At 35.5% G+C, this 11,387-nt stretch overlaps 1 long non-coding RNA gene across 3 annotated transcripts; it reads left to right on the top strand.

The window, feature by feature from the left end:
- Nucleotides 1-661: 661 nt before the first annotated feature.
- LOC127106756 (uncharacterized) lies at nt 662-2,290 on the top strand. 3 transcript variants are annotated; one of them, XR_007795482.1, is made up of 3 exons: nt 701-973; nt 1,490-1,765; nt 2,119-2,290. It is a non-coding gene; the product is annotated as an uncharacterized LOC127106756 (long non-coding RNA). The 3 variants fall into 3 exon arrangements; XR_007795481.1 differs by having other exon boundaries at nt 702-973; nt 1,490-1,742; XR_007795480.1 differs by having other exon boundaries at nt 662-973; nt 1,490-2,290.
- The last annotated feature ends 9,097 nt before the right edge of the window (nt 2,291-11,387 follow it).

Here is an 11,387-nt window from a genome sequence, read left to right as displayed (position 1 = left end):
TCTCAAGTGATCAAGGGTCTTTTGATCACTTGAATAGGTTTGGGGATTACATCACAATACAAAGGGGTTGGTTACCAAAGTGACATTTGATCAATACTAATTAGTGGGATTGAATTATGTATAACAATCTAATGAATTAATCAATCAATTAAATAAGTTGATTCTAAGTAAACCCTAAGCTAAGGGATCATGCATAAAAAATTAGAATTTCTATCTAAGGGCAAAATGGTTAATATGCCAAAAATGGATTAAAACCAAGATTATTTAGAATTAATTAAAATCGACTAATATATTAAAAATAAAATATGGATACATGATGAAAATGGAATTAGGGTATTAACAAAACATAAAAAATTCTAAAGGTTTTAATCGATCGGTTAATCATCATTAATTAATTAAATTATAATTAATTAACTAATTAACTTAAATCACAATTAGTCCTAATTAACCTAATAGTCACTAATCCTAATCAAATAAAAAATCTAATCATTCAAATCAAACTAATTAACCTGGATTAATTTCTAATGCTAAAATCTAATCAAGCAAATTAATAATAATTAATTCCTAATTAAAACCTAATCAAACTAATTAACTTAAATTAATCAAACTAATTAGTTCCAATGGGCGGTGCAGGAACCTGAATTGCAGCTAGAAGGTTGGGCTGAAGGGCACAAGGCCCAAACTCTAGGCACCAAACGAATTCAATGCACATACCAAAATGCGTTCGAGCAACAACAAGTCCATAAGCAGAAGTGGAAGATCACGCTCACGTTTCCTAGGCTCTAGAAATCTCAGTCGTGTTTCAACACCGCGGCTCACATATTCATATTCAAAAATGGATTCGACACAAAAACGAGTTGAAGAAACATGGCTCAACGACTCACGTTCAACATCTCAAACCGATTCCTCAACGTGTGCGTGAAAAAACGGAAAAATGAATCGAAACCGAATCGGAAAACTCACCGAGTTGAAGGTATGGATTTTCTTCCTCTGACTTTGATTTGCTTCTCTTCTTCTCAAATTCTTCTCTTATTGTTGCGTTGTTGTTCATCCGTTCCGAATCACGGTGAGGAATGTCGCAAGATTCTGAGCGTGAGAGTTGCAAATTGCTTGATTGAATCAAGATTTTGGCTCCTCTGTGATTTTGATTCGTATGCCTTTTGGATCGTGAAGAATGATTGAAGAAGAAGATTGAGAGTGAAGAAGGTTTTATGCAGAATGAGTTGAATCAAGAGTGAAGAGGGAATGTTTTTCTTTTTATGAAAATGCAATGTGATGGTGCTTTTATAGAAATTCATAATTTGTTATAAACTCCAAATGAAACTGACCTGAAATTTTCTCAAATTCAATCAGTTAGTTAGAAATTCAGATTGAGTTAGTTAGAGTTATGATCCATGGTGTGTTGTTCTGTTAATTATGATCTTCAATAGAGTTCTGTTATAAAATCTGCAGCCTGAACGTGTTTTGGACCATGTGTTATGACTTGCAGGGTTTTGTTGGTTTTGTTGTGAGTAACTTAGGAGCCTTATTAATCTGATGATGAAATAGATTTGGTTTGATCTTTGCCAGTATGAAGATAATCCTTGGACCCACCCGAAATTGATTTAACAAGGTGCACCACTTCACAAGGGTGCGCACTTCTGCACTGATGTATACCCAATCACAAGGTGCACCACTTCACAAGGGTGCGCACTTCTGCACTGATGTATACCCAATCACAAGGTGCGGCAATGGAAAGCAAGGTAAAAATCTTGGTTCAACAAAGGTAATTTGACATAGAAATATTATTTTCAATATGAAGTCTTTGACTCTTAGTTTTGGTGCACTTGTCCTTGTCCCGTTTTGGACTGACTTAATCTATCTATGCTCGTTCAAATGGACCTGTCATCCAAACCGAACTAGTTAGAAATTAATAGTTAGTGGTAATTGTATTAATTAATTTGAAGTGAATTAGAAAGAAACTTAATGGTGGAGAGATTAAATTCAATAAGTTATATTGAGTATGCTAATTGATGGCTTTGAAGAATTAATTAGAAATCGAATTGTTAGTCAGAACTTGGTTTGGATTTAAGTTTTGAAATTGGAATGAATGTTAATGCCTTGGATTCCAACTTGCAGATAAATGGAATATGCTCAACTGAACCGAGCCAATTTATTGGAAAGAAGAATTTGGATGGTTGCAAGTGCTTTGAACATGTAGCTTGTAATTGAAATTGAATTGTAACTTCGAAATTTTTGTAATTTTGGATTGGAATTTTGAATGGAAATGTGAATATGGATTGGTTTATAATGGTTGAGTATTGTAATAAAAATGAATTTAAAGTTTGTATTAAAAATTGGATTTGAATGTTTGATGAAATTTTGAAATGGAAAGGTTTTGAAATGGAAAGGTTTTGAATTGAATTGAAAATTGTTAACTTTGAGATGGGTTTGAGAATGTTAACTTTGAAATGGTTTCAAAAATGGTTTTGAAAAGTGACATTAAGTTGGGCTTTGAAAGTTTGAATGGAAACAAAATTGAAAAATCAAAATGTGATTCTAAATTGCAAATTGACTTAAAATAATTTACATTGGATTGTTAGAAACATTTGGAAAGTTGAAGATTGTGAATGGTTAAAAAGTTAATTAAAAGTGATTTGAAAAAAATAATTTTGAAATGGGCTTTTAATATTAACAATGGTTTGGAAATTCAAATGTTCAAATTAAATTAACGTTTGAAAGTTGATTGAAGAAAGATCAAAATGGAAAGAAAAATCAATGGTTGATGAATCCCAATGTCAAATGAGCTTAGAAATGAATGGTTGATTTTGGTCAACTAGTTGACCAAAAAGTAAACAGTTGACCAAAGTCAATTGTGAGGCATGGATTAAGGTTTCACAAGACTGCATATAAGGCATAATTCACATGAAACACGGACTATTGTTTAATCTCCAATGAATCAAGACATATGGACCAGTGCTTCTGCAAACACCAAAAGACCTAGGTCAAAGGCCTAAGCAATGTTTGAATCAAATGGAATATCAACCATGTAGACATGTAGATGATAGACAATGCATGATACGATAGCAAAACATCTTTCCCACATGACTTAGGGTTTCTATTAAGCATAAGGTGACAAATCAAGCCACAAGGCACATTAGGATCATATCTTCCCTAATTAGGGTTTTGTGAGGCATGTCTTAAAATCAAGGCCTTTGAATCAAATATAATGTTCCACAAGCAAGTCTCAATGTTTGAGCTCCCAATTAGGGTTTAAGTGACCAAACAAGTCCTAAAGAGTATCCACAAGATCTGATAACCATATCAACAAGAATTAGGGTTTCACTCACAATATGATCAGATGAAAAATCAAATCACATTCTAGGGATTTGACCTATGCACAAACCAAAGCCTTGCAAGCCACTGAGCTTTGAATCTATAGATTAACATATGTCAACATGAATGAATGCATATGAATGAAACATGACTATGTATAGATGAATCTCAAGTCCAAGGTTTAGTGAAGAATGAAAAGGGGAGGGAAAATTTTGGGGTACGCTAGGGGAATTTATCCGCTTATTTATTTTTCTATCTTTATTCTTTTATTCTTTTATTCATTAATTATAACCTGTAAATATATCTATTTTTTTTATCTGTGACTTTGGCCTTGTGATGAAGAACGAATGGTTAAATGATGATTGCAATTAAACCTTGTGTGAAAGACTCTCCACCTGAGTCTGAGAGCTTGCTTGAGATAGGAGAGGTTGAGTAGTACTGGTCCCCGGGGAGCTTTCCTCGTGAAGGGTCGTACGAGAACCTCGCATAGTGATAGACTCTTTTAAAGGTAGTGATGATCGTCGAGGTTTCGACGTAAGCATCCTTATCTTCATTAGAGTTCGTGACTCTAAAACCCCTTTTTTGGAACATTTAACCTTGCTCGGCCTAGACCGATGGTCGTGTAGTATAGGTCCCCGAGGAGCTTTCCTCGCGAGGGTCAATAGGAAGATATCACTTAGAGTAGATTTCCTTGATGGAGCTTCCGCATGGCAAGTAAATTGACATAAGCGGAGAACAATCAAGGGAGTCCATGACTCTAAGGGAAATGTCTTAAACCCAATTTTATAAAAGTTCTAGATCATGCATGAGAACTCTGGTTTGAAAAGCATTCATTATTAAACCACACGCCTCGTTACAGTAATACTAGATTTTGAACCTTGTGCCTAAGTTCCGTGGAAACTAATAAAAAACGGTTCATCCATCTGCGCACTCATGAATATTCATACATCATTAATCAATAAGCAAAATTCTTAAGGATTTCGTTTGTTTAAACACAAGAAATACAGAACATTTCTACAAACACAATCATGATCCTACGTTGAGGAAAAACACTTTCTCCTTCAAATACAAGAGTCTAGAAACTGACACTTTGAAAGTCCTTTTCTCTAGGGTAGCGTCCCTCAAGGATAACAAATTCAGAGCTACCTTTGGCAACGTCATAAACCTTCAGACAAAAAAGGTTAACTATGGTGCAATCACCATTTTGGGTCAGTATTATGACATCCCTTTGAGATGTTTCACATTCCCTAATATCAAATTTCTCCAACTCTGGGAGATATTGAGAGGCTTTTCAACCGACCAATAAAGAATTATAACCCCTTTCCCAAGTTGGAAGAATGAGCTTTCTTGTTCGGACTCTCTATAATCCTAGGTATCAACGCTAATGAACTAGTGGCTAATTGGGGACCTAAAGGTACCGTTAAAGGTCTAACGCAAAAATTCCTTGAAAACCATGATTGGAAGATGATTAAGGAAGAAATGCCAGATTTCTATAGCGTGACATTAGCAATGTTAATCCATGGAATTATTCTATTCCCTAACATACACAATTTCATGGATCACTTGGTAGTGGAAATCTTCCTAACCAAGAACCCAATGTCTTTCTTGCTCACAGACTTCTATCACACCTTTCATACAAGCATGAGAAAAAATAAGGGACCTTTCTCTGTTGTGCTCCCCTTTTTCATTTATGGATGAGGACCTGTATGCCTCGACGAGGACCTTCACTTACAACAATTTGTATTGGCCCTAAAGATTCACATCTCTCTCCTCCAGTTTGATCCTTTGGCATAAAAGAGAATGGGAAACCAAGGATGTCAATTTAAAATGTGGACGGTTCCCAAATGTTTCTTTGGTAGGAACACACGGTTGTATCAACTATAACCCCGTGTTACTCAAAAGACATTTGGGATATGCTATGTTGAGTCCTCCAAAAAACCGAGACCTCGTACCTTTCATCATCAACATTGTGAATCCACTCAATTCAGACGTGAAAAGAGTGAAGAAAGCTTGGACAAGCATGATTCTTATCGACCAAGAGTGGGGAAAAAAGAACAACCTAGCCAAGGAAGCCTACTTTGTGTGGGTAAAATAAAGGGCTAGGGTTGTCAAGTTGCCTTTCCTTTTTGACTCTTCATCATTTCCTTTGGTGCCCGAACCCGTGCCCATATTGCAAGAAGACATGGGCAAGCTTACCAACAAAATACGAGAGCTTGAGTTAGAGAACACTCAACTACGAGTCTAACTCGTTCGTACCAAGGAACGTAATCACATCTTGGAAGACAAGGGTAAGCAAGTCCATGGGGAGTTCACGGTCAGCAAGAAGAGATTGAGAGAAGTAGAAAGCCAAAGAGTTTGAGTTGGTAGTACTTTACTAGGAGCAAATTCTAAGCTAGACGCTCACAACGACAAGTTAGATCAAGCATATCGAACCACCAAGGATCTTGAGAAGACCATTGAGAGGTCTAATGCAATAAAGAAATTGGCTAGGGGGGATTATGACGCCGAAATCCTATAACTTAGGACCACTCTCAAAGAGTGAAAGGATCTTTTGGCTAAGGAGTAGTTATAAAGGGAGAAAGTCCACCAGAGCTTCTTACGCGAGCAGTTCAACCTTGGAAGAGCTTGTGAGAAAATCAAGAATCTGAAGATGTGAATCTACGACCAAGCGTACGTGCAATTGCAAAACAATTGCGAATATTAGAAGGAGATATTCTGTGGGGCAGAAGCTTCAATAGCTCAAAGGGATGAAATCATCCATAACCTTCAAACCCTATACAATGAGTTGAGAGACAAGTATGCAAACATGGCAGTCCTGACTAATTATGCCCTCCAAGACATTCCCGATATGTTGAAAGAGGCTGATCTGATCATGTGTCCCAAGAACACTCCTGAAGAAGTCTACCAATTTGTCAAATTCTGCAAGAAGACAATGGTGGAACTCATTACCGACATTGAGGCTCTCCACGAGTCTCAAGGGGTCACCTTTAGGGTTGACATTTAGTTTGCTTATTTATTTCAACAACTTGTATTTTGAAATTTCCCTTGTACTTGTATTTGTATGGTTCTCTTCAAAGGACGAAGAAGCTTTGTTATGATTCACTCTATGTGTTTTCCTTATTCTTGATTGAAATCCTAAGTTGTTAAGTATTTATTGCAATAAACAACACAAATAACTAAGAGCTTTGCATTAACTAAAAAAACAATCATGCATAATTTTCATTTTCAAAACAAACAAAAAAAAAATTAAAAAACTCATCATTCACACTTTCTAAATCAGAAATCGACGCAACAAACTGACTTCCCGACACCATTACAACATGTACCACAACAAAATTCCTTTCTTAAGGATTTTGAACGACATCAAGCTTGACAAAGTCAAGTGGGTACATGCCCGACTTGACCAACTGAACCTCATTAATGAGAAGCACTTGGCATCCATCTGTCATGGTCAACTATACTAAAAGTGCATCAAGAGGGCTCAAGACAAGAAGGTCTTTCCTCGAAGCCTCAAGGCTAGAGATCTAGTCTTGAAAAATATTTTAATGATTCATATTGACCCTAGGAGCAAATGGACGCCAAACTATGAAGGGCCATATGTTGTAAGAAAGGTTTTCTCTAAAGGAGCCTTAATCCCTGCAACTATGGATGGTGAAGATCTTTCGTCCCCCGTGAACACGGATGGAGTAAAAAAATACTACGCATGAAAAGAAAAAGAAAAGAGCTTGATAAGTTGAAGACCCAAAGGGACGACTTATGCAAAAATGGGTATCCCGATAGACTGAAAACCCGAAAGGGCGGTCTAGGCAAAAATTAGGGATTCATGAAAAATGAGAGGTTGCATTTCGTAAAGAATCTTCTACACTCCCCGACAACTCAATCCAATCACTTTCCTTTTGAAGCATGATCTGAGGACCTTCGAGTATATAAGGACTATATCAGTATCAAACTTGGTGGAAATCTGAGCTATTGCCATTATAATTTTCCAATTTCTTTTGCAATCACCTCTTTTAGGGATTGCTTCCGTGTACAAATCACCCATTTTTGGGATCATTTTTAATAAAATCGATTCCATCATATGTGCTCATTACTTTTACTTTTCCTACTTTGTTTGTGAAGTGTGACTTTTCTTTAGTTGACATTATAGTAGAATATTTCGGGAGAAACAAACGTTTTACTAAATTTTTTTTTAAGGGAAAACATCAAAATTACTTCTCTTTCAAAAGTATCTAAAGGTAACCATAGTCCAACATGCTTGGTATACTTCAATACTAGAACACCACATAGTCCCTTGGGCTTGGCCCATTCCAGAAATCCCTCAGCAGGAAGATCCCTAGTGAAGTCGTTACATCAAAAGATCCAGATTCTGATGTCGGGAAGTCAGTTACACTCTCCCCAAGCAAACTCTAAGCCCAATCATCATTGGCACTCCCAAAAAATCCCCCGCAAAACCTAATTATATTTGATATAATTCGCAAACCTTGCATTTGCATATTTCCCCAAAGCCTGAACATATATCGACATTTTGCATACATAACATTGCATCATAAGTATCCTCTGTAAATTCACATTCCAATCTTACTCAAGAATAATTCATCAAATTTATGACCTTCTCAACCGTTGCTAGGGATTGTCCTTGTCAGATTTCAGAACTTCTCATCAATTGTTAAGGATTTACCCTAGTAAAGTCAGATATTTTAGCCATTGCTAAGTGTCATCACTAAACTCTCAATTTTCTCCCCAAATAGAGTTAGGTATCCCAGCCGTTGCTAAGAATTGTCACTTAGCTATTTTGGATTCCCCAATAAAGTCGTCACCTTCAATACTCCCCTGTAAGAGAGTTAGGTATTCAAGTCATTTCTAAGAATCGTCGCTGATTGGCATTCTTGTTCCCCAACATAAGTCAGGTATTCAAGCTGTTCCTAAGAATCTTCATATTGGTATTCAGGCTAACATTCCTTGTTTCGGTGTTCAAACCGACTCTCATCGTACCAGACAGATTCTTTTTCAAGACCACCTCTTGGCCGATTCTGACAGGAATTGTTACTTCATTTTTTCACTTCAGTGTAAATTTTCGGGCTTTTATCGTATTCAATCACTTGATACCTCGAAAGTGCAAAAGCCGTTGCTATCTTCCTTTCGGGTTTCCAGTTGATTGAATAGGGGCAGCTGTAATACCCCAAAATTTACCCTTCATTTTTCCTGGAAGCATGGGATTATGTTTTGCACTTCATTAGCATCATATTAGGTCATACTCATTGCATACTGCATTAGTGACATGGAGATCAGCTTTTGATCGATCACTCCTTAATAGAAGGAGCCCACCCAAAGCAAGATTGAGAATTAGACTTCATTTTCTAAGTATACAAGTCTTAAGGGTCTCAGGGGGGTCCAAGTATCTTATTATGGTCCTCAGTTCATCAGTGAAGGATTCAAAGCTATCAGAGTGTTCATCTGAATTTAATCAGAAATTAGGGTTTCATGGCTACCTGCTGTAGCGGGGTATTCGTTACCATTAGAGATATTGACTAAATCCAAGGTAAACCATACAAGTCGAGTCGCCACCGCACTTCTATTTATCCAAAGGAATGGTTAGAAAGCGAACAAAAACCTAAAAGTTTTAACAAAAACTAGTAAAAGAAACAGAGATTTGGGTAAGGGGGTTGGTTATGCAATGGGAAGGTGTTAGGCACCAAAAACATCCTAGGTACTCCTAGGGAGCCCTTTTCACACTTGTGAAGGTTGTTGTCTTGTGAAAGTTTATTTTGTGCAATCATGATTGAAGGGATGAGAGAAGAATATACAAGTTTATTTACATTTTGTGTTTGGATGGATAAACCCATTGCCTACGTACCACCTTATAAAAAGATTAGGATCAAAACCTCGTAGTTCGGGGTAAAAATCTCAAAACAAGTTGGTGAATTGATTGGTCCAAAAGCCTTAAGGTCTTTTGTTATCAAAGGGAGAAAACTCAACCAAACCACAAATCCACCATGTGAGGATAGCTTCAACATGCTAGTGAGGGGTTAACCCTATAATAAGCATGGAAGACTCATTGTCCATCACTAAGGATATATGTGAGTATTACATCTACCACAAGGATAACTCAAACCTAATAGCTAAAGGTTATGAAAATTTTTGATTAAGGAAGTGGCCATTGGAACCACAAAAAAAAGAATTTGAATGGGTTATATTTACCAATTAGAAGTATATACAAAAATGGTCAAAGTTGACTTAAAAATTCAATTCAAAATAAGTGTTATGAAAAGAAAGTTTGAAAATCAAAAGCATAAGGCTTAGGTTTCTAATGTTTTAAAACACTAATTAGGTGTTTGCACAAAAAGTTTTGGCTTGGGTTAGAGTGGAGAGAAGAAGAAGAATGGCTAAGTCCTAAGGAAAATAAAAGGGAAAGGGAAAGAAATGAAACCACACTAGGAGTCCCTCTCTTGAGATCATATTGATGATCCAAGTAGCTTCCATCCTTTGGAATAAGCAACCACAAAGTATAAGCAATCAGACAAGTCTCAAAAGAGATCCTTAATGCATCTTGTTTCTTCCACTTAGGTGAACATGACAATGGTCCTCCAATTAAGCTCAAATGGAAACTCCTAGCACAAAAGCACACACATCAAAAGTTCCATGAAGTAAAACAAGAATGGACAAGAGAGAGTTTAAATATTTGGTCCTTTCTAATTCATCTTCATCATTAAGATCCTTTTACTCCAATTTTGCATAAGGGAAGTCCTAGAATCTAAGTCCAATTCTCCATTTCTTTGCATAGGGGAAGTCCTAGAAACTAAGTCCATTTCTTTGCACTTTGATCCACAACAAACAAAACAAAACACAAACACAATAATATATACACAATTATGTGCTTAAGTGAGCAAAAGGCAAATGGCATTATCATAAACATGTGCTCAAATGAGCAAAGAGAAAAGCAAATGAATAATATGTGCAAGAATAGTAAATTGCATGAAGTAAATGTTAATTGTCAATAGTTAGTATTAGTAGTTAGTGTGCCATAAGGCTAATTTAGCGCTATGTTAAGCAATCGTAATTGGACTTATGTAGAAGTCACAACTATCTGAGGCCGGTCAATAATAATGTAGGCAACAAACACAAGTTAGGAGTCTTGATTAGTGAACCAAGTCCCAACAACTTGCCATGCCAAAAGGGGAAGAGAGTTGATCTTGTATTAGTTTAAGCCATTTGCATGATTTAGAAGACAACATATCCCTAATGCAAATCCATTCACTTGATCAATTGATCAAGATGAATTAGATTTGAGTCAAGGAATGTTAAATCTCCTTAAACAATGCTAACTTATCAACCTTCAACTCATTGATAAAAAAGAAAAAAAGAAGAAGGAGATGGATAAGAGAAAAGGAAATGACAAAATAAAATGCGTTAAATGGAATCAAATGTATCAATCCTCATATGTTGACCAATAACATTGAAAGTCAAGGTCAAACAATCAAAAACAGAAGTGAGATGAAGATTGGAAGTCAAGAAAAGAATAAAATATTTTTGGCATTTTTTAATATTAAAATAAACTTGAATTAAAATAAAATGGAAAGGTCAAACTTCAAAATTACTTCAAATCAACCTTGAAAGGTCCAAGTGATTTATCCTAAGTTCAACAAGGTCAAACAAAGTTTGACAAAAAAATTCAGCATTTTTAAAAGTCAGAAACTATTTTTAATCAATTAAAAATGAATAAAAATAACCTAATTGAACTAAAATCTCAAATAAATCTCAAATCAATTCAAAAATTGATGAGAATATTTTTCATAGATCCATCATCATTTAAATAGGTTAGGAAAATATTTTTGCATTTTTTGAATATCAAAAACTATTTAAAATGAATTAAAAATAACCAGAAAAGAGAAAATTCACAAAAAATATCAAATGACAAAATAAAAAATATTAAAAATTAGAAATAGAAACTAGAATTTATTTGGGAAATAATGCAATTGGTCCCATATTTTTTGAAATTAAAATGAGAGAGATATGATTTTTTGAAATAAAAGGAATTAAACAAAAATAAAAAGAAATTCAGAAAATGCAAAAAA

Source organism: Lathyrus oleraceus, chromosome 7 (genome assembly GCF_024323335.1).
Source record: "Lathyrus oleraceus cultivar Zhongwan6 chromosome 7, CAAS_Psat_ZW6_1.0, whole genome shotgun sequence".
In the NCBI taxonomy this organism is placed as follows: Eukaryota; Viridiplantae; Streptophyta; class Magnoliopsida; order Fabales; family Fabaceae; genus Lathyrus; species Lathyrus oleraceus.
The sequence above is the reverse complement of the archived record's forward strand: the minus strand, read 5'-3'. Positions and strand labels throughout refer to the sequence as shown.